This window comes from Corvus moneduloides, chromosome 3 (assembly GCF_009650955.1).
Source record: "Corvus moneduloides isolate bCorMon1 chromosome 3, bCorMon1.pri, whole genome shotgun sequence".
Classification (NCBI taxonomy): domain Eukaryota; kingdom Metazoa; phylum Chordata; class Aves; order Passeriformes; family Corvidae; genus Corvus; species Corvus moneduloides.
The window spans coordinates 106,198,240-106,216,760 of record NC_045478.1 but is presented as its reverse complement, the minus strand read 5'-3'; positions in this window follow the sequence as shown (position 1 = coordinate 106,216,760).

The following is an 18,521-nucleotide window of genomic DNA, read 5'->3' as shown; positions in this document are numbered from 1 at the left end:
GTGACCACTGCCCTGGGGAGCCTGTTCCAGTGCCCAACCACCCTCTGGGTGAAGAACCTTTCCTAATATCCAACCTAAACCTCCTCTGACACAACTTCAGGCCTCGGGTTCTGTCACTGGTCACCACAGAGGCGAGTTCTACAGCAGTACAAGCTTCAAGGCCACGTGGAAGATGAAGAGACTACAAGATGCAGTGGTTTGGTTATAACCAAGACCTGTTCCAGGTGCTCAAAAGGTTCCAGTCTTCCAGAGGAGTCTCTGGCAGTGGTCTGTGCTGCACAGGTTGCTAGTGAGCCTCGACATGCAACTCAGGTTTAGAGAGGCTTTTTTGACCTTTAAAGATGTAAGATACACTCCTTTTGCCAGATCAGTATTTCTACCCAAAGATGCAGCACGATTCTGCAAAGCAATCCTGGCTTTTTTCTGCCCGAGTAAGGATCTCACAATTTTGTCAATACACCATGAAATCCCTCGGTTCACCCCACACAGAGAAGTGTGAATGGAGGTGCTGGGGTGAGACACTGAGTGATCGCTTGAGCACAAACTCTTCCAGTTGTGATGCTCTCAGAGATACCTGTTTTAGTGGGAAAAACAACTGCTGAGTGTTCTCTCAAGACCCAGTTGAAATGTGGGAGGGTGCTTAGCCTCAAGCTAGTCCTTAGCACTGTAATCCTATAAATCCAAATAAGTTAAGGGAATAAACAGCTTTTTTTCATTACTTGAGAGCCCCCTGTGGCTGCAGATTTGGCAGCAGCATCTGACTTCATGTTCCAGAAATCCCACAGAAAATCTTTATGGTGGAAAAGTGAGGCACATTAGATCCCTAAGCCTTTAACACGTATTTCTCATCATAAACCCTAGGGGGTTTTGTCCTTTTTTGCAGGCTTGTGGATTAGTTTTGAATGTCTTACATAAAGACTGTAGCTTAGTCCTCCATATTATTGTGCCCTCAATTCGTACTTGCTTTTATCTCCTAGAGGCAGTGTTGGCACCCCATAGGCAGTCAAAGCATTTGACATTGTGGGTTGGCTTTTACACCAAGAGGGAAGGGGTCTTGTGCCAGCCCAATTCCTTTCCACTGGAGTTACTCCTTGTTATTTATTAAGAATCAGTACTTTTCAAATTGGCTTCCACAGTTATGGAACTGTTTCCAGCACAGCACAGCTTTGAGACGTCATTTGGACTGGGCTGGTGACTCAGACAGGAGTGTGTCTTTGCTAATTCACAGTTTATTCTGTATTTTAAAAAGCTCCACAGAAGGGGCTGTCACTGTCTCTGAGAAGAGACGTCTGAGAAGTGACTACTCACTGTCATTTCATGACTTTCACACACAAGTAAAAAGTGTGTTCTCACCTCTATAAAATAAAGGTAACATGAGAAAACTTCAGACTGTGCCCAGGGAACCTGTGAAGATGAGCAACCACTATTCTCCCCACTTTTAAAACCCCTTTGTCTGGTACTGAGGTTGTCACTGGGGTGACAGCTCTACTGAGCTACTTTTAGTACTGCAGGGATTGGCCAGCCCAGACTTTGCTGAAAATGTGGCCTAGAAGGACCAAAGAACGTCCTGGCTGGGTCCAACTGCTGGCATCATCCAGACCAAATGCTGTGTCTTCAGCAGTGGCAATAGGAGAGACCCTGAGAGGAAAGTACCTGAGCCTGGGCACTTTCTGCAGCACATTCCCTCAGTATTCACAGCTGTTGGATTGGGGGTAGTCCTGGTTTCAGTCAGGATAGAGCTAACTTCTTCTCAGTGACTGGTACAGGGCTGTGTTTTGGATTCAGAAGGAGAACAAGGATGATAACACACTGATGTTTTGGGTTTTGCTAAGTCATGTTTATCCTAAGTAAAGGACTTGTTTTTTTCCATGCTCTGCCAGGGAGGAGGTATGGAAAAGAAAAAAACCTGTGAGAGAGCATAGCCTGGACAGGTGACCCAGACTGGCCAAAGGGATATTCCACGCCACAATACATCATGCTGAGTATATAAACTGGAGGAGTTACCCAGAAGAGGGGACAATCTGAGTTAAGGAATGGGATCTGGCATCAGTCAGTGGGTGGTGAACAATTGTATTGTGCATCACTTGTTTGTTTCTTTTTTCTTCCCTTTTTTTTACCATTATTATTTACTATTTTTATTATATTTTACTTTGTTTTCAATTATTAAACTATTCTTATCTCAGTCTACAAGTTTTACATTCAAGCTCAGGCCTTGCCATGAAGAGCAGCACATCTTTCATCTCTTTTAAACCCATCCCCTACCAGTTTCAATTAGTGTCCCTCAGCCCCCACATTGCACAACTTGGTGAACAGCAGCTCCCTGTCCAGATAGGAGTGACTTTGTAAACTTCAGCTACACCCCACACCTCCTTCTCCTCTCTGCACCAAACAACCCCAGCCTTTTAGGTCTTTCCATGCAAGGCAGTGGCTCCATCCTTTGAAAATCTCATTTCTGTGTGTCCAGTGTCTCTCTGCCCACGTTGAGGTGCTGGGACCCGACCTGCCAGCAGGCAGAGCACAGGCTGTGGGTTTGCCCTGCTCCTTTGCAAAGGCACCAAGGTGCCATCTGTTCTGCTTCCAGGACCCTTTCTGATGGTGTTTTGTTGCTTTTCTGGCTGTTTCTGTGCTCTGAGCCCAAGGAGTTCAGAGACCTGCCAGTGGTGACAGCAGGAGCCCCTTCCCAAGGGCTCTAACTGCCTGTTTGGAGCTCAATTTTGAGTGGGACTGACTTAGATATACTAAATATACTTCTGTCTGTACTGAACCATATCTGCCACCTTTTTGACCATCATCTGCCACCTTTTTGACCTTCATCATAAATGCCCTGTTTGACTGCTAACCCCCATAAACTTGTGGATATTCCTTCCACCAGCCTCCCCTGGTTAAGGATGAAGGTGTTGAATAAAGCCTGCCTCACATCCAGTTTCTGAGAGAGCTACTGTTTACCCTTCTCAGCCCTGAAAATCACAGTTTTGCCTTTCCTTTTGCTTCTTATCCCATAATCAGACTTCAAACCATAAAAGTACCTCTCCGTCAATCCCATGGAAACCTAATTTCTTTAATAGCTTTTCACGAGGGGTCTTGTCAAAGGCTTTTTGAAAACACAGGCATATCATATCTACTAAGAATCTTTCCTGTAATTCACAAAATCCTCCTTGCCCTTGTAAGCCATTGACACCCAGGGTTACCACATGAGAACTAAGCCCATTTGTCATTTGGTTTTAGAATTACAAGCAAGTTGTATGCTTTTATTTCTCACTTCCACTGTGCAAGGAATAGTCCAGGTTCCCCTCCCATGTGATGCACCTGCAAGCAGAAGGTGAGTGACAGAGTCTCATTTGTATATTGGCAGCTCAGAGATTTTCTAAAATGAGACATAAAGAAACAAGTATATTCTTTATTTAAATAAAAAAGTGGAACTAACACATGGGGTTTAAGGGGTGATTATTTAAAGTCTACTCAAAAGAAAAGTCTGGGGTTTCATCTTGATCGAAAGAGAAAATAACAGTGATTTTAGGTCAAACTAAATAGTTTGGAAATCAAATACTATTATTTTGTTAGATTTTAATATACTTTCATGCCATCTTATATAGTTAACTTCAAGGCTAAACATTATTTTAAAATGAAAAAGTGGAACACCTCATTATAATACATTATATTAAATTAAACTTTTTAATATTTTAGGGTGTTCTCTGTATTTGTTGGCTGAAGCTTACTGGCGAAATTCTGTTCTGGATTTACAAATAATTCCAGTCGATCCAAAAGTGCATTATCAGCAAATGGATTTTTTGTATGAAAAATTTCAGCAAACTTTATACACAAATCTCCCCACCTGTGATCCCAAACAAAATTCCGTGTACTACACTATCATGTTTTCTGACTGAATATCAAAGTACAGTGTTGTAATTCGTGCACAGAGAAGTCTAGTTTGAAAGTAATTCACACTTCTTCCTCTCCAAACTGTATAAAGTCAGACTTCCGAACCGCTCCTCTCACACACTCACTGACATCTTGCTCATGTTGTTTCCATGCTATAAAACTGAACTAAGTTGGTGATTTGATGCTCAGAGTGCTGGAGACCCTCTCCTGTGGAGACAGATGGAGGGAGCTGGGTCTGTTCAGCCTGGAGAAGAGAAGCCCCAGTGAGACTTTAGAGCACCTTCCAGTACCTAAAGGGGGCTACAAGAGAGCTGGAGAGGGACTTTTTACAAGGGCGTGTAGTGACAGGACAAGGGGGAATGGCTTCAAAGTGAAAGAGAGTAGGCTTAGATTAGATTAGGAGAAATTCTTTACTGTGAGGGTGGTGAGGCACTGGGCACTGGTCGCCCAGAGAAGCTGTGGATGCCCCATTCCTGGAAGTGTTCAAGGCCAGGTTGGATGGAGCTCTGAGCAACCTGGTCTAGTGGAGGATGTCCCTGCCTGTGGAAGGTGGGTTGGAACTGGGTGATCTTTAAGGTCCCTTCCAACCCAAACCACTCTATCATTCTATGGATTTGCAGTAATTCATTTTTAGGTGTCAATCCTCTTAAAAGCAGAGTTGTTTTGTGCCATAACTTTTTCCTGTCCTTAAATCTGAAAAGCCCTGCAGTGTCACTTCTGACTATACCTCATATGACATCTAAATTTTGAACATTTTTACTTATAACATCTTAGGAATCCAAGTTACAAGATCTTATCATCGATACTCAAATCAAAAAGTCAATCAGAAAGAGGGATTTGTACAGGGAGTAAGTGTGGTATGAAATCATGATCAACTATGTATGAACCACTCTTTCAGAAGACAGATGCAGGTACTTAGTGATCTAACCACATGCCTAAGGGAAATTTACATGCCAGTGATGTAGTCTCCAAAATTTAATAATGCATATGCATCATTAATGTGCTACTTAGCAAACCTAGGGAATATCATTTATCAGTCAGGCAGAATTTCTCTTAGCTTCATTTTTTTTCCTGTTACCTTGCACTACAATTCAAAATGAACCATCATCTAGCTTTTACTTAATAAAAATTCATTTTAAAACATTTTTACTGTTGGTAGGGGAGCTCTTGTTTAACACACAGCAATTTGGAGATGTATTGAACAGTACAAATATTGACTGCCCTACCTTTTACCAACACCAATAAGACTAGGGAAGGTGGCGACAAAAAGCTAAGGATGTCAAAATACACAGGGGAAAAAAGACAATTTCAGCATGGCAAAACTGAAAAACACTTAGAAAAACCCAATACTGACTGTGCTTACTGGCAGGATTTGAAAATACCACAACAGGGATGCTCCCTTTGCAAACTTTTTACAGTACTATGTAAACTTGGAATTTTCCTAAAAGAGATTACAAAAATCTGGAATATTACTGGTTTGGTTTGAGTTCTTTTTTTTTTAACAAAAGCTCTGGAAGAGGGGAAATAATGAGAAATCAGGCTAACCAGTAGTCTCAATGTGCCATATAAGGGTATAAGAAAGTACAATCTATAATATTGAGTAAAGGGCCTCAAAATTTTTTCTATTTTTTGATTCTTAAATGTCTTTAGAAGTCCAGCTCTTGGACACTAAAAAAAAAAAAAAAAAAATTACTGAAAGACGCTGTACTTACCTTATCAGTCAGGAATGGTGATGGTGTGGCTCCCTCTACTGCAGTACCCTGGATGGTGTTGCTGCTCCCTGCCAGGGTTCCTGGCTCAGCTATGAGGGAACAGAAGCAGTCCTTTTAAGTAAAAACAAACCGACCAAAGATTACACCGATAGATTTGGTTCACTCAGAAACAGCTTTATGATTCTCTGGAGTAAGTCCCAAAGACAGACCTCATTTCAGGCAGTAGGGCTGGCAGGAAGACAAAGACACTCCACTTTAAAAGGATTCAGGTGCAGCTGGAGCCTTGTAGCTCCTTTTAAGGCAGGGAGGTAGCTTAAGGAGAGATGGGGGATTCCTCCAGAATCATGTCTTAAGATTCCTTTCCCTCCTGCTTCCGTTGATTACTCTTCTCTTTTTTTCAACTGCTTTTCTTTTTCTCTCTTATGCCCTTATTCTTGTTATCTCATTTTGTGTGTGTTGGGGTTTTTTTTTCTCCACTTATTGTTTTGGGTCTATTCTATTCTCCCTTTTTGATCTTTTTGTCTCACCACTTCTTTATATGGCAAAATGCTAGGAAGGGAGTTGTTTTTTCTGACAATAGCATTGACCGTTGCCACAAAATCCTCAAAGAGGAGAAAAATGCACTGGCGGCCCAAAAAGAAACTGGTTCAGCATCCTGATGCTGCATTATTACAGTGCACCAACACCATAAAAATAAAGCATTAACCACATTCTTCCACCCACACAACCACAAGAGGAAGGCTGCTGGGGCAGATCTGTGCTTCTACATGTGCCCCATCTCACTGTGGTGTGACATCAGTGTGACCTGATCCTACACAAAGTTGGGCTGCTCTCAATTGATCAGGTGGAAGCAAGAGACTGAGGACTGGCAGCTGTATTTAGAACCGTTGTGAGAAATGGTTGAATGGCAACTGGCACTTTTTTTAAGCAGACCTGCTTGAAATCAAGCAGTAAATTTACACCTGCTCTGCAGGGACCTGGAATGACTATAGTGCTTGTGCAGGAGGTCACTGCTTGGTCCCTGCAGCAGAGTAACGCTGTGGACGTGCTGGTGCTTTGATCTTGGCACTATCAGTGAACATCTGTGATTTGAGCTCGCCTCTGACTGTGTGGTGGAAATAACTGGCAGTGGAGTTTCCACAGGATCACCTCCATCTGAAGCAGGTGCAGGAGGTAACAACCACCCAGCTGGTGGATGACTGTGAGTACTGAGCTCTTCTGCCCTTCCCAACCGCACCAGGCAGGTCCATTAGAAGATGTACCGCAGCGCCATTAGGCTCTCCCTGCCTACAGGTACTTTCCGCAGCTCAGTGCAGAGATAATGGAAACAGACTCCATACACTCCTGGAAAAGGAAATCCCTTTTTGGAAAAGAGGACTTTCTGAATTTAACACCACGTATCTGTGTGTACAGACACTAACCAATACCCGTGGGCACACGCAGTAGGTGCACTCCAGAAGGGTGCAGAACTGTCCTGTTGTGCACTGCCAGCTGCACAGTCACAAGTCTCAGGGGTTTTTTTTTAACATGAAATTCACAACTGATGACACCTTCTGTGAGACCCCGGTTTTAAAATCTCCAGGATTACATGAGAGTTTATCTGGAAGGAAGGCAGGTTCTTAACTTTCATTCTTACAGGGAAATATCTGAAAATTAGACCACTCAGAGCCTTGGATTGAAAAATCATCGGGCAAATTTGAAAGTTCATTATATTTTAAATCTTGTTATTTTTTAATGCCCAGAGTTGGCAATATAACATAAGTCTGCTGTCAGCTCACAGATTTTACTTAAATTAGATACTAAAGGACTTCAGCAGTCCTTACAAAAAAATTATGGGGCCATCTGTCACCAAAGAGTTTATTCTAAAATTACAAATCTCTGTTGCAAGTGCTGCCCAGCTGCAATTGGCTGCAAGGTAAGCAAGCCATCACCTGAGAGCAAAGAAAAAGACAGTGAACAAAAACTTTACGCAGAAAATTAACAGATTTTACTGCATCTATTTAGTTATTCTTCCAACATAAAACACTTCCAACTAGTGAAACGCATTTTCCATTTGCAGAAAAAAAAGACACATAAAAATATATGCATTAAAAAGTACCAATTCAATGAGCTCGTTTAACTGTGAAGCAAGATTTTCTCTGAGAGACCCTGTGTTAAGATTTAAGGAAGAATGTAGGAGGAGATAGCAGATGCTCCGAGACAAGTGAAAATTATTTAGGTGTACTTCTATTAATACAAAACCTGCACTGTATTATTACTATGAACACAGGATGTTCAAGACACGTGGTAACAGACAAGTCAAGCAGTGACGTGGGAGTCTTCCGGCTGAAGTTGCCTTCCTGAAACTAGGAAGAAAAGAGAATGTGTCAAACAGAAGACCATTAAATGTGAAACTAAAAAAAAAAACCCAACAGTAATGAAAAGGAAGTGTGTAAAAATGAGGCCTTGTTTCCTGGTAACCCTGTGGAAGAGTCAAATTTAGTGATAGAGATTATACCTTAAATTATGCGTGAATGAATGTCACAACTATAAGCTTTAACTTGTGAAGTTCAGGCAGCACTGACAGCAGCAGACTTGCCATTCAACTAATGTAACCTCCCAACCACTCTGTCAAATTTGTGAAAAGGAGAAATATAGATATTTGCTGTCTGGCACAGGCACATGAACTCCCATTTGTGATGAAAATCACAGTTCACAGGTTATAGAGTCCCACAGACAAGATACTTATCATTCATGGCTGCAGCAGTTCTGTTCACAGATGGGTAATTATCCCACTATGACTCAGCAAAAATATCTAAAACCCTGCAATTTATTCAGAACTATAAACTTTGAATGTTTTTGATACCTGTGTTATACATACAATGGACAGAGGCGGTGTCCGTCATTTTTTAACATGAAGAAATGTTCTGCCTTAAGGGTTAGTTGGAGTTGGTTCTGCAGAGCAATGTAGGAAGCCCATAGGAACTATGGGGACTATTCCTTGGGTAAGGAAAAGTGCCAGCAGGGTCATCCAGTATTTCAGGGGAAGAGCAGCCTGCATGGGGTCTGGATCATACCAAGGGACTGCCTGGATGTCAGCCTCAAGGTGGGCATGTGAGGACTGGCTGCACATCCTTCTCAAGAGTTCACATAGCAGGCTACCTGCTCTGTCCTGGCAAACAGCCTTACACGTGTCTCTTCCAATCCTCCACAGGAAAACAGACGAGAAAATACTGCAGTGATCCTAAAAATGTAGCTTCAAATAACATTTTTGCTCAGCGCAGACCACCAGGGCTGCAACTGCCAGTGCAGGACTGAAGAGTTCCATGGTAATACAAGTGTCACTGGATCATGACTGGATTGCTGGCTTTAGCAGGCAGTTAAAAGAAGGGCTGGAGAAGGACACCATTTCATATTAGCTTATTTTAAATATCAATCAATCTTAGGGGTTTTTAATTAAAATAGAAACTTGCATGAGAAAGAAAATTTTTAGAGCTGACCCATGGAAAGGATTAGTGTATTTGGCACTGTCTCTAATTTGTTCTTACCTGAAATAAATTCAGTTTTAAATTCCCTGCCTCTCCAAGGTGTGGATGCCAGCTGCACAAATAGATCTAACAACTCTGTACTGTAGGCAAATTGTCCCCGTGTCACTCCTTGCCTCACTGGTTCCCCAGACTGCTTAATTGCCATATCATGAAAGAGCCGCCATCCAGGTACACCTCATATATTTTTATTTTCTTTTTACGACTACAATAGGAGATGGTGAAACTGATTGCAGGTTATAATATAACTATGTACCAAAACAATTATACTAGCAACTGTTTTCAATAATAATTATTAGGGACCCACTAGAAGACCAATACCAGTTGTATTATTTGATGCTTTGATAATATTTTTCCAAACATTAAAGCAGTATTAAGAAATAATGAACTGGACTTTGTATTCAAATGTGGTGGTATTTGTCTGCAGGGTTTGCTGCTCTTTCTGTTCAGTTATGGTGGTCAAAACTTTGTGAAAAGTAGGAGGGGAATGAGGACAGATTGATAACCACCTACAGATCAACACCTTACAGCATAACATTGTCCTCACGCTTGTGAACAGCAGCTTGGTGGAGAATATAATATTAGCACCCTGCATGGCTTCCTTCTCAACGAGAAAGAAAAGAAAAACAGCACCAAGTGGAGGTTTTTGGCAGGGACTGGAGAAGCCTGTAGAGAAAAGGAAGAGGTACAGGAAAAATAAAATGATGGGAAACCTCGTGTCTGTAGCATGTGAAGAGAGATATGGTGTACGCAGCGAAATAAGGAGATAACCACAGAGAGGGTCCTGAGCTCGTGAGGGGTGGCAAAAGTGGTGTGGACAGGAGCAAATGAGGTGACACACAGAGCACTGCCATGCACAGGAAGGGGAACAGATTGGTGCAGAATGTCTTTCCCATCATGGGAATGAGCAAGATGAAAGCCCTGGAGATTCCATGGCGAGCTCTCAGCCTCCGCGTTTCCCCTGGTTTATATTCTACCACACACACCAGGGAGGGATCCCTGCTCTACCTTGGGCCAAGCACGACTTGTTTCAAGGAGAGGTCATTAGTGCCACTTCTGAGATCTCAAGCCCTGCCTCCCTGGAAGATTCATGTGATGTGGCTCCCAAGCCCATTGCTGAAAGATAACGTGATAGTGAAAACCAAGCTGCATTAAAATAGCAGTGTTACAGAGCTGAGGCATCTTACAGAGTGAACTGCCAGGTTAGAGAAATGTGTATTGGAGCAGCTTCCTGGTGCACCTACAAGCACACAGGCAGTGAATTTCGTGAAAACAAACTCCTATTAAGCACTTGAAATCATGATGGGAAACTCTCTGCCCTTCTGCCGTCTGTGCTGCTTTACAAGCACCAACCTGGCCATTATGGGGAAAATTCGTTTCTAGGCTCACTTCAATCAGTAAGCTCTCGACTGTCACAAACTCAGTGCATGCATGCTTAAAAATAAATTTACATAAATACAGGGCTACTAACAAAACAGAAAGTTCAGGAAAGAGACCTCTCAGAGCATCTGCACAAAGAAGTCTGCAATAAAGGGCTCAGAGTAGTAGGTCTAATGAGCTATTAATTTCCAGTAGGATGACTGGTTACCATTTCCTTCTAAAAGCACACTCATTCAGCAAAGGCTCATAGTTAAACTCTCTCTCTTGCTAGGAAAACCAGTTATCAGCTGAGGTCTGAGTCAGAGGATGGATCTAGTGTGGACAGGGCTCACTGGGCAGAACAGTCCTCCAGTGTGAAGCTCAGAGCATCATGTCATAGCTGAACAAGTCACCTCTCCCCACGTCACGTCACCCTTGTCCCAGCCTGCACCCGCATGAGAAAAACAACTTTTGGAAAACATTCTCCAGATTTAGTGCCAAAGCCGCTTGGCAATAGATCAGCTCCACATAAGGAACAAAGTTATAGATTTTAAAAGGAAATAAAGAAGCCTCTTCTTTTTTTCTGCCACGTTTTAATTAGTAGGAACCAATCTTCCTTCAGCCCCCCGAGTAGTATCTGGCAGAGATGCAGAACTGAAACATTTAATGTGACCATACTGGTTCTTCATCACCAGGCTGCTTCCTAGTTGCCTCTCTCACCCATCACTAATGCTGACAGGTGACAACTCTGAAGAAAGAGGACATCAGTAATGCAAAATACAAATAATTTCTTTTTGCAACACTGATTTACTGATTCAGTGCTGGGAAAAAGCTTGAAACTTGCTTAACCCTACCATCCAGCTCAGATTTACGTCCCCTGCCCTAACAGCTGCAAATATCTCATGGTACTTAATTAATAGACCATTGCCATCATCTGTCTTTGCAACCCTTTAAATCAAAACTCCCTGTTTTCCACAAGAGATCATCTGATTTAAACAGGGATTGACTCAGGGAAATTCAATGCCACGTGCTATACAGGTCAGACTGTTTGATTACAGTTGTTTTTTTCCTCTGGATTTGCAAGTTACTTTTTCTTTGCAAATTGAAATTATCAAACTGTATCAGTGAAAAATCCACAAGTGTTCATACTATTAAGAGAAGCACAATAAAACACAAGGCAGGAAACAGGATAACTGTGGGTGGCTACTACACTTTTAAATAGCAGGAGCATCTTGAACCCAACAAAATCAGCAGATGAATGTTCCTGTTCTGTGGGAGCAGGATGGAATCATGGAGAAGAGTTTGATCATCTTCAGCCCTGGCCCATTTTTATTTTGATTCCTGCTTTTTTTTTTTTTTTTGCCTTTCTGGTTTTTTTTTTTGGACATTCTATTATTATGCAGAGACCAGAACTGTCTGCAGTTCTGGCTGCGAATTAATTTCATAGGTTATGTTTAGACCCTCCTTGGTTTTTGAACTCCTGTTTCTGGTAGTTCTGCTGCATGCTATTCCAGCAGCTCTCATCTCACTTCAGATCTGCATCTAAGAGAAGGCACAATATAAGCAAAGCATCCTAGAATGTCATTTATTCAGAAATCTTATGGTTCCATCTCTTCTTTTTGCTGCTTTGTCATGTAAGAAAAACAGTAAAAAGGTTTTACTCGTACACCAAGATTAAAGGGACCCTAAACAAACATGAAGTTCTTGCTTCATTTCTCACTGCTGTACAACCTCTTCTAAAACTAGTACAAGGAATCTGCATGTCTACAGATACACAAAAAAGCAAGCAGAGAGGAAGTTAATCATCTGCTGCTACTAAAAGAAAGGTGTTTTCTCAGCCCAGTTACAGGACAATGTGCTATTGCATGAACAGTCTCTGACTTACATATGCTGGATGCTGACAAGCAGTAAACTTAGTGCTGGGGAAAAAATGGCCTTTAAACTCAACTTTAAAAAATTTTCCAGGCCTGCACAAAATGAGTGTATTAGAACAAGTGATTTTTACCAGCCTACCAGGTTGATTATTTAGGTCAGAATGACCTCAGTACTCATAAGCATTTTGTCGTGGTTCTATTTTTCTCAAAAGTTAACATTTTCACAGGTTGCCTTATTTGCAGTGTTCATCTCATGCTTAAATTCTCCTTTGGGGCAACTTCTGAGGAAGGTCAACATGGCCTTCAGTCCTGTCTGTATCAGCATGATGAAACTATTTCTGTGAATTGTTCTACCTCATAGTCTAAGATTGGCCTGGCAGCCTCTGTCACCAAGGTAAGGCCTATAAAGCACTTAGGTTAGCTCTGATCACCTCAGCTCTGTGGAGACAAAAGCAGCTCAAGTCAGCCTCAGAGAAAGGACACACATTAATCAAAGCAAGCAGTCTTTCTACTCCCCATAAGCTATTTGCAATAGAGTTCATTTCATGCCAGAGTTTCACTTTTTTTAATAGTTACTGGGTGTTCACAGCAGCCCTATAAAACCAGTTAAATCCCACGATCCTCGTCCACAGTCATGTCTTATTCCAAAAATGACTACAAAAGATACTAAAAAAATTTCAGAGAATGTGTTTATGATAAAGGAGAAAAGTGAAAATTGTTACATTTGTCACAGTGGGACAACCAAAGAATAATGGGTTGATAAAACCCTAACAGTCTTGTTCAAAATGAGAAAATTCTACCTATAATAGCTAGGCCTGTGTTGTTTGCTCTCACTTTAAAAGCTTTCTGTTAGCTCTGGAATCAAATTTGTCACTCAGCTCAGCAGACACATAGAGCAGTGTAGTGCACATAGCTGGTGCTTCAAACACACACCAAAGTGAAATTTCCTAGACTGCTCCTGACATTAACTCTCACAGATACACTCTTTTAGCAAATTTGGTCTGAAGAGCTTTCAAAAGTTTGATATCAACAGTTTTTTTGCCTTGAGGACCTAGCCCCTGCCTGAGTGATGCTCCCTGCGGCTGTGCCTGCCTGCAGCCCTTCCTCTTGGATTGACCCTGGATCTGATCCACCCCCTCGCCTGGTCTGGGGCTGTTGTGGTGATCAGCACCCTGCTCTGTCCACACAGCTCAATGTCCATGTGGAAACCAGGAATTAGTGGTGTCCCTCAGACTTAGACCGATGGTATTTAATACCTTCATCAATCACATAGACAGTGAGATCAAGTGCAGCAGCAACAAATTTGCAGATGGCACCAAGCCAAGTGGTGCAGCTGATGTGCCTGAGGGACAGAGTGACATCCAGGGGGATCTGGACAGGCTTGAAGCCCATGAGAGTCACATGAAACTCAACAAGACCAAGTGCAAGGTCCTGCACGTGGGTCAGGGCAATCCCCAGTACCAGTATAGGCTGGGGGATGTAGCCCTGCCATGAAGGACCTGGGAATAAGGGTGGATGAAAAATTGGACATGACCCATTTGCATGCGCTCGTAGCTCAGAAACCCAACCTGCATCAGAAGTGCAGCTAGCAGGTTGAAAGATGGTTCTTCTCTTCTGCTCTGCTGAGACTCCCCTGGAGTGCTGCATCCAGCTTTGGGGTCCTCAGGACAAGAAAGAGAGGGACCTGTTGGAGCAAGTCCAAAGGACGAAAATGTTCACAGGGCCAAAGCGCCTCTCCTGTGAAAAAAGGCTGAGGGAATTGGGGTTGTTCAGCTTGAAGAAGAGAAAGCTCCAGGGAAACCTTGTTTGTTCTCTTTCAAAACTTCAAGGACTTGAAAGATAAAGACTTTTTACCAGGGCCTGCAGTGACAAGACAAGAGTTTTAAACTGAAAGAGAGTACACTTAGATTGGACATAAAGAAGAATTTTTTACTTCAGAGGTGGTGAGACACTGCAACAGACTGCCCTGAGAAGTTATGGATGATCCGTCCCTGAAAGAGGGCACAGTCAAATGGGGCTTTGAGTGACCTGGACTAGTGGGAGGTGTCTCTGTCCATGGCAGAGGGGTGGAACTAGATCATCTTCAAAGGTGCCCTCCAATCCAGGGCATTCTGTGATTCAGACACTGCATCAGCTGCAGCAGGGAGTCTGCATCAGCTGGGTCAGCAAGGGCTCTGCATGTGCCAGGAGCAGCCTTGCTCCTACTGCTCCCTAAGCCTCACCAATTTGCTCTTGACTGTACCTGGCAACTTCAAGAGCAAGACCTCTCCCCTGAGGAATGACTTTACTTTCCCGTTAAATGTATCTTCCAAAGAATATTGAGAGATAGCAAACAGTACAGAAGATAAACAACCAGTCTCCTGGCACAAAGTGCACTTTGCTTTTCTGTTGTACTAATTGTTTTAAGTATCCTTCTTGATATACATGATTTTATTTTTTTCCAGAAAGAAAAAATTACCTTGTTAGCATTTTCCTTATTCCAGCAACTAACAACATAGACATGAATTATTCTAAACTCTGGATGAAAGTCCATGTGTAGCAGAGGGTCACTATCTAATCTAGAAAAGACAGGTATAGCCAAAGTTGTTTCGGTTTCAAAAATTTTGAGGTATTATCTTGAAAAAAGACAAATCCTCGCCATTTCCAGTGTTTCTAGAATGGAAAATGTTCAGAACCACTTACGGAGCTAAAAAGCTTGGTTGAGGGCTGTGTGGGAGTATTTGCGTATGCATTGTCAGGGGGAGAGAGAGGAAAAGAATTATGATAAATACAGCATTTTTTGGTGTTCAGATGAGTTGGGTGTAAAGTCTGCACTACAGCAGCTTAATAATTCCCAATGGCTTTCTCTTCAAAAATAGGAAATTTAACAAAAGGCAGGAGGACAGACTCCTTTATAGAGTTTTCAGCAATAACACCTTTTGTAGCCTCCTATCAAACAACTTCAGACTTCCATGTCTTAATTATTCTATAACATACCCTGTTGAGAAAAATAAGTAGAATGATGTATTTTACTAGGGAGAAGATGAAGACCCTGTCCTAAAACCCCCCTCAGCTTGAGTTAGTGTGAATGGCTCTACAAGGCACGTGTGTGGACAGAGAATTTGGCACCAGAAACAAGCAGGCTGAAGAGAGGGGATGTGTGTGCCAAGAAGTAGCACCTGCGTGTCTGCCAAGAACTGATAGGCTCCAGAGAATTCACAGTCCTGCTGAATCCACCAAAACTGATAAACTGAGCACAGACACTCTGCCAAATCTGTCCAAATCCACTGGCATCAGCTATGGGTGTTGTACAACCCAGGCTACATCCATGAAGGCTGCTATATGTGAAACTACAAGATTGTCTATCTATCTATCTATCTATCTATGGATATGAATATATAAATACACACACACACATATAAATGACAGAACAAAATGATCTGGAGGGACTTCCTGAACATCCTGACACAACAATACACACCTCTGCTTTTAAGTACCCAGCTGGGGTTGGTCTCTAGTGTGTAATGAGTCCCTTGCTATTGATAACAGCATAACAAAAGCTATCTGGTAATTGCTGTTATCTGTTTGCCCCAGACTGATCCCAGAGAAAAGGGGGTATGCAATAACCCAATATTGCAAAGTTTAATTTCTACATTTTTGTGGATCTCAAAGTGTGGAGCTACCCCACCTTGGGGATGGAATCTGATGTTGGATCTAGATTTTCTAAATGACAGACTTAGGTGCTTTTCCAGTGTGGCATTTCTTAAGTGGCTGTCACCATAAACGGAGGCATGCCCAGACACAGACACAGTGACACCCTAGACCTGGAGAACTGGTATCATGGAATGGGACTAATTAAAAAGTTACCAGGCCCATCACCCAAGCTTTACAGACCACATCACCCATGTGGTCTGTAAAGTCTGAGGATTGCAGTCTTCTTGAGACATCTACAGTGTTGCCAAATCAGTAACTCGTCCCTCTTCCAGCAGAGCCACCAGGACTTACTCATGCTCGTCCCAGCCTGAAGAAACCCCAGGGCTACCAAATTCCACCCCAACAATAAAATGACTGCTGTGGCACTCATACCATGTTGGCTCAGGAGGCCACCAAATTCAGATGACCCTTCATGTTTTCCTGTCATCTCCATTCCTCATATGAACAGAAAACAGTCATCTCCAGGGAGAATCTATCTGGAGTCTGTTCAAAACAGTCTTTATTTTTAAAACTGGGTTGCTTTCAGCACTGTGACAAGTTTTACCCCTTCCTGCTTCAGCCCATCTCCCTGCTTCTACCTGCCAGATGGATGATCACTGTTATTTTCCAGAAAAATTTAAATTGTGTTGCCTATTTACAGCAAAAAATTGACAAAAATGAGCCTCCCAAACACTTGTGCGGGTACCATTCTGGTGAGTGTTTTTGATAGGAACAGCAACACCTGCTGAGAGGGTTATCCTGCAGCATGTTCCACTTCCAAACACTTCACAGGCCACGTGCAGTGGAATCCGCTGCAGTTTTCTCAGGAAACAAAACGCCTTTGCTTTTGTACTTCGGTTTGAGGGAGAGAACGCATCAAATTGTTTCCGAATGCGATAGATGACAAGTTAAATGGAAGTTATGCTTTGGTGTTAAAAGGAACCAGTTCTTTTAGAAGGAACATGCTTTCAAAATCCTTCGGTATCAGCTGGATTTGCATGACCTCTTGTGGTTAAAGCCCTGCTTTGCAGTTCCACATTTTTGCTGGCGGTGGGAGAGCACCTGAGGCTTTTTCTCCTACAGTTGTGCAGAAGGGAAGGAGAAGCTTTGGCTTGAAATGTTAAACAGCAATGTTAGTGAAAGAAAAAGCTGTGCTAACAAGCGTCTGGTGACAGCAAATAGTTTTTCTGTGGATTTATGCTGATAAAAATTAGTTGTTATTTTTGGTCTGTGTCTCAAGCACACCAGTCAAGAACCATGAAATGCAATTGTATTACAGAGTCACAGAACCACAGAATACTCTGAGCTGGAAGGGACCCACAAGGATCATCAAAGTCCAGCTCCTGGCCCTGCACAGGACAGCCCCAAGGATCACACCATGTGCATCATGTGCTATAATGCATTAGAAAATTGCTTTTAAAGGACATAGCCTCACCAATTAATATGGAAAAAAAAAACCCCAAAAACCATAGGAGGAGCAGAGGAAGAGATCCTGTTATTTTAGCTGCCACTTCTTAGCTCTGCTGTGCATCTGTCAGTGAAACCAGCTGGGAAGTGGGGCCGGTAGCTGTCCAAGCTTCTTCTCCAGTCATGTACCAGCTTCTCCTCTTCCCACCACAGTGCTGCAGGGCAGGAGGGAAGTTGTCTGATGCCAGTGCCACAACTTCTCCTTTCCTGAGGATGTTTTTGTGGGAAGGCCCCAGCTCATGCTGTCACACCATTAACTATAACAAGCACTGTGGCCCCATGGCAGGCAGGGAGCAGGGCTTGGAAGGCTGTTGTGCCAAAATAGGTTCTTTGACCTGGTATATGAGATGCCAATCCACACACAGAGTTGAGGTATTTATTTACAGTTCCGCATAGAAAGGGGTGCTGGGTGGCAAATCCACAGCGCCAGCATGATGACTACCAAAACTTTTCAATATTTATACATTCTAGCAAACAAAGGCTTTTATGTTCATTGGCTACAGGTTACATAGTTCTCTTGACACTGAACCCTGCCGTAAATCAAATCCCTCCTGATGGGAGAGAATTTTCTAAAAGTCCTTGCAAGGAGTTTCAAAGATAAACTGAGGCTTTTCCTGGAGTTTCAATGCTTCCAGATAGTTGTTTATTAAGTCTTATCAGAGGAACAGAGCCACTAGCGTGACCCAGGTACAGCATAGAGCACAGAAAAGCAGGAGTGAAGGCTCTCTATCAAGATTTACACAGTCTTTTAAAGATATTTTAACCAATAGTTACTAAAAACCTACATTATTTTCACTTTCCTACCAATTATTCAGTAACACGTCTAGGAACTGTGGAATTCTCTATCCAATCATTCCAAACTACTTTTACTGCAGAACAAGAAGTAGTAGAAGAAGGAGAAGAAGGTTTAGAGAACAACAAGAATCCTCCATTTTGATATTTTTTACCCTTATCTATTTACTACAAAGAGAAGCCCAAAACCTCTAAATTTTCACCCTGTGACAATCTTACATAGTAATCTATCACCTAATTCA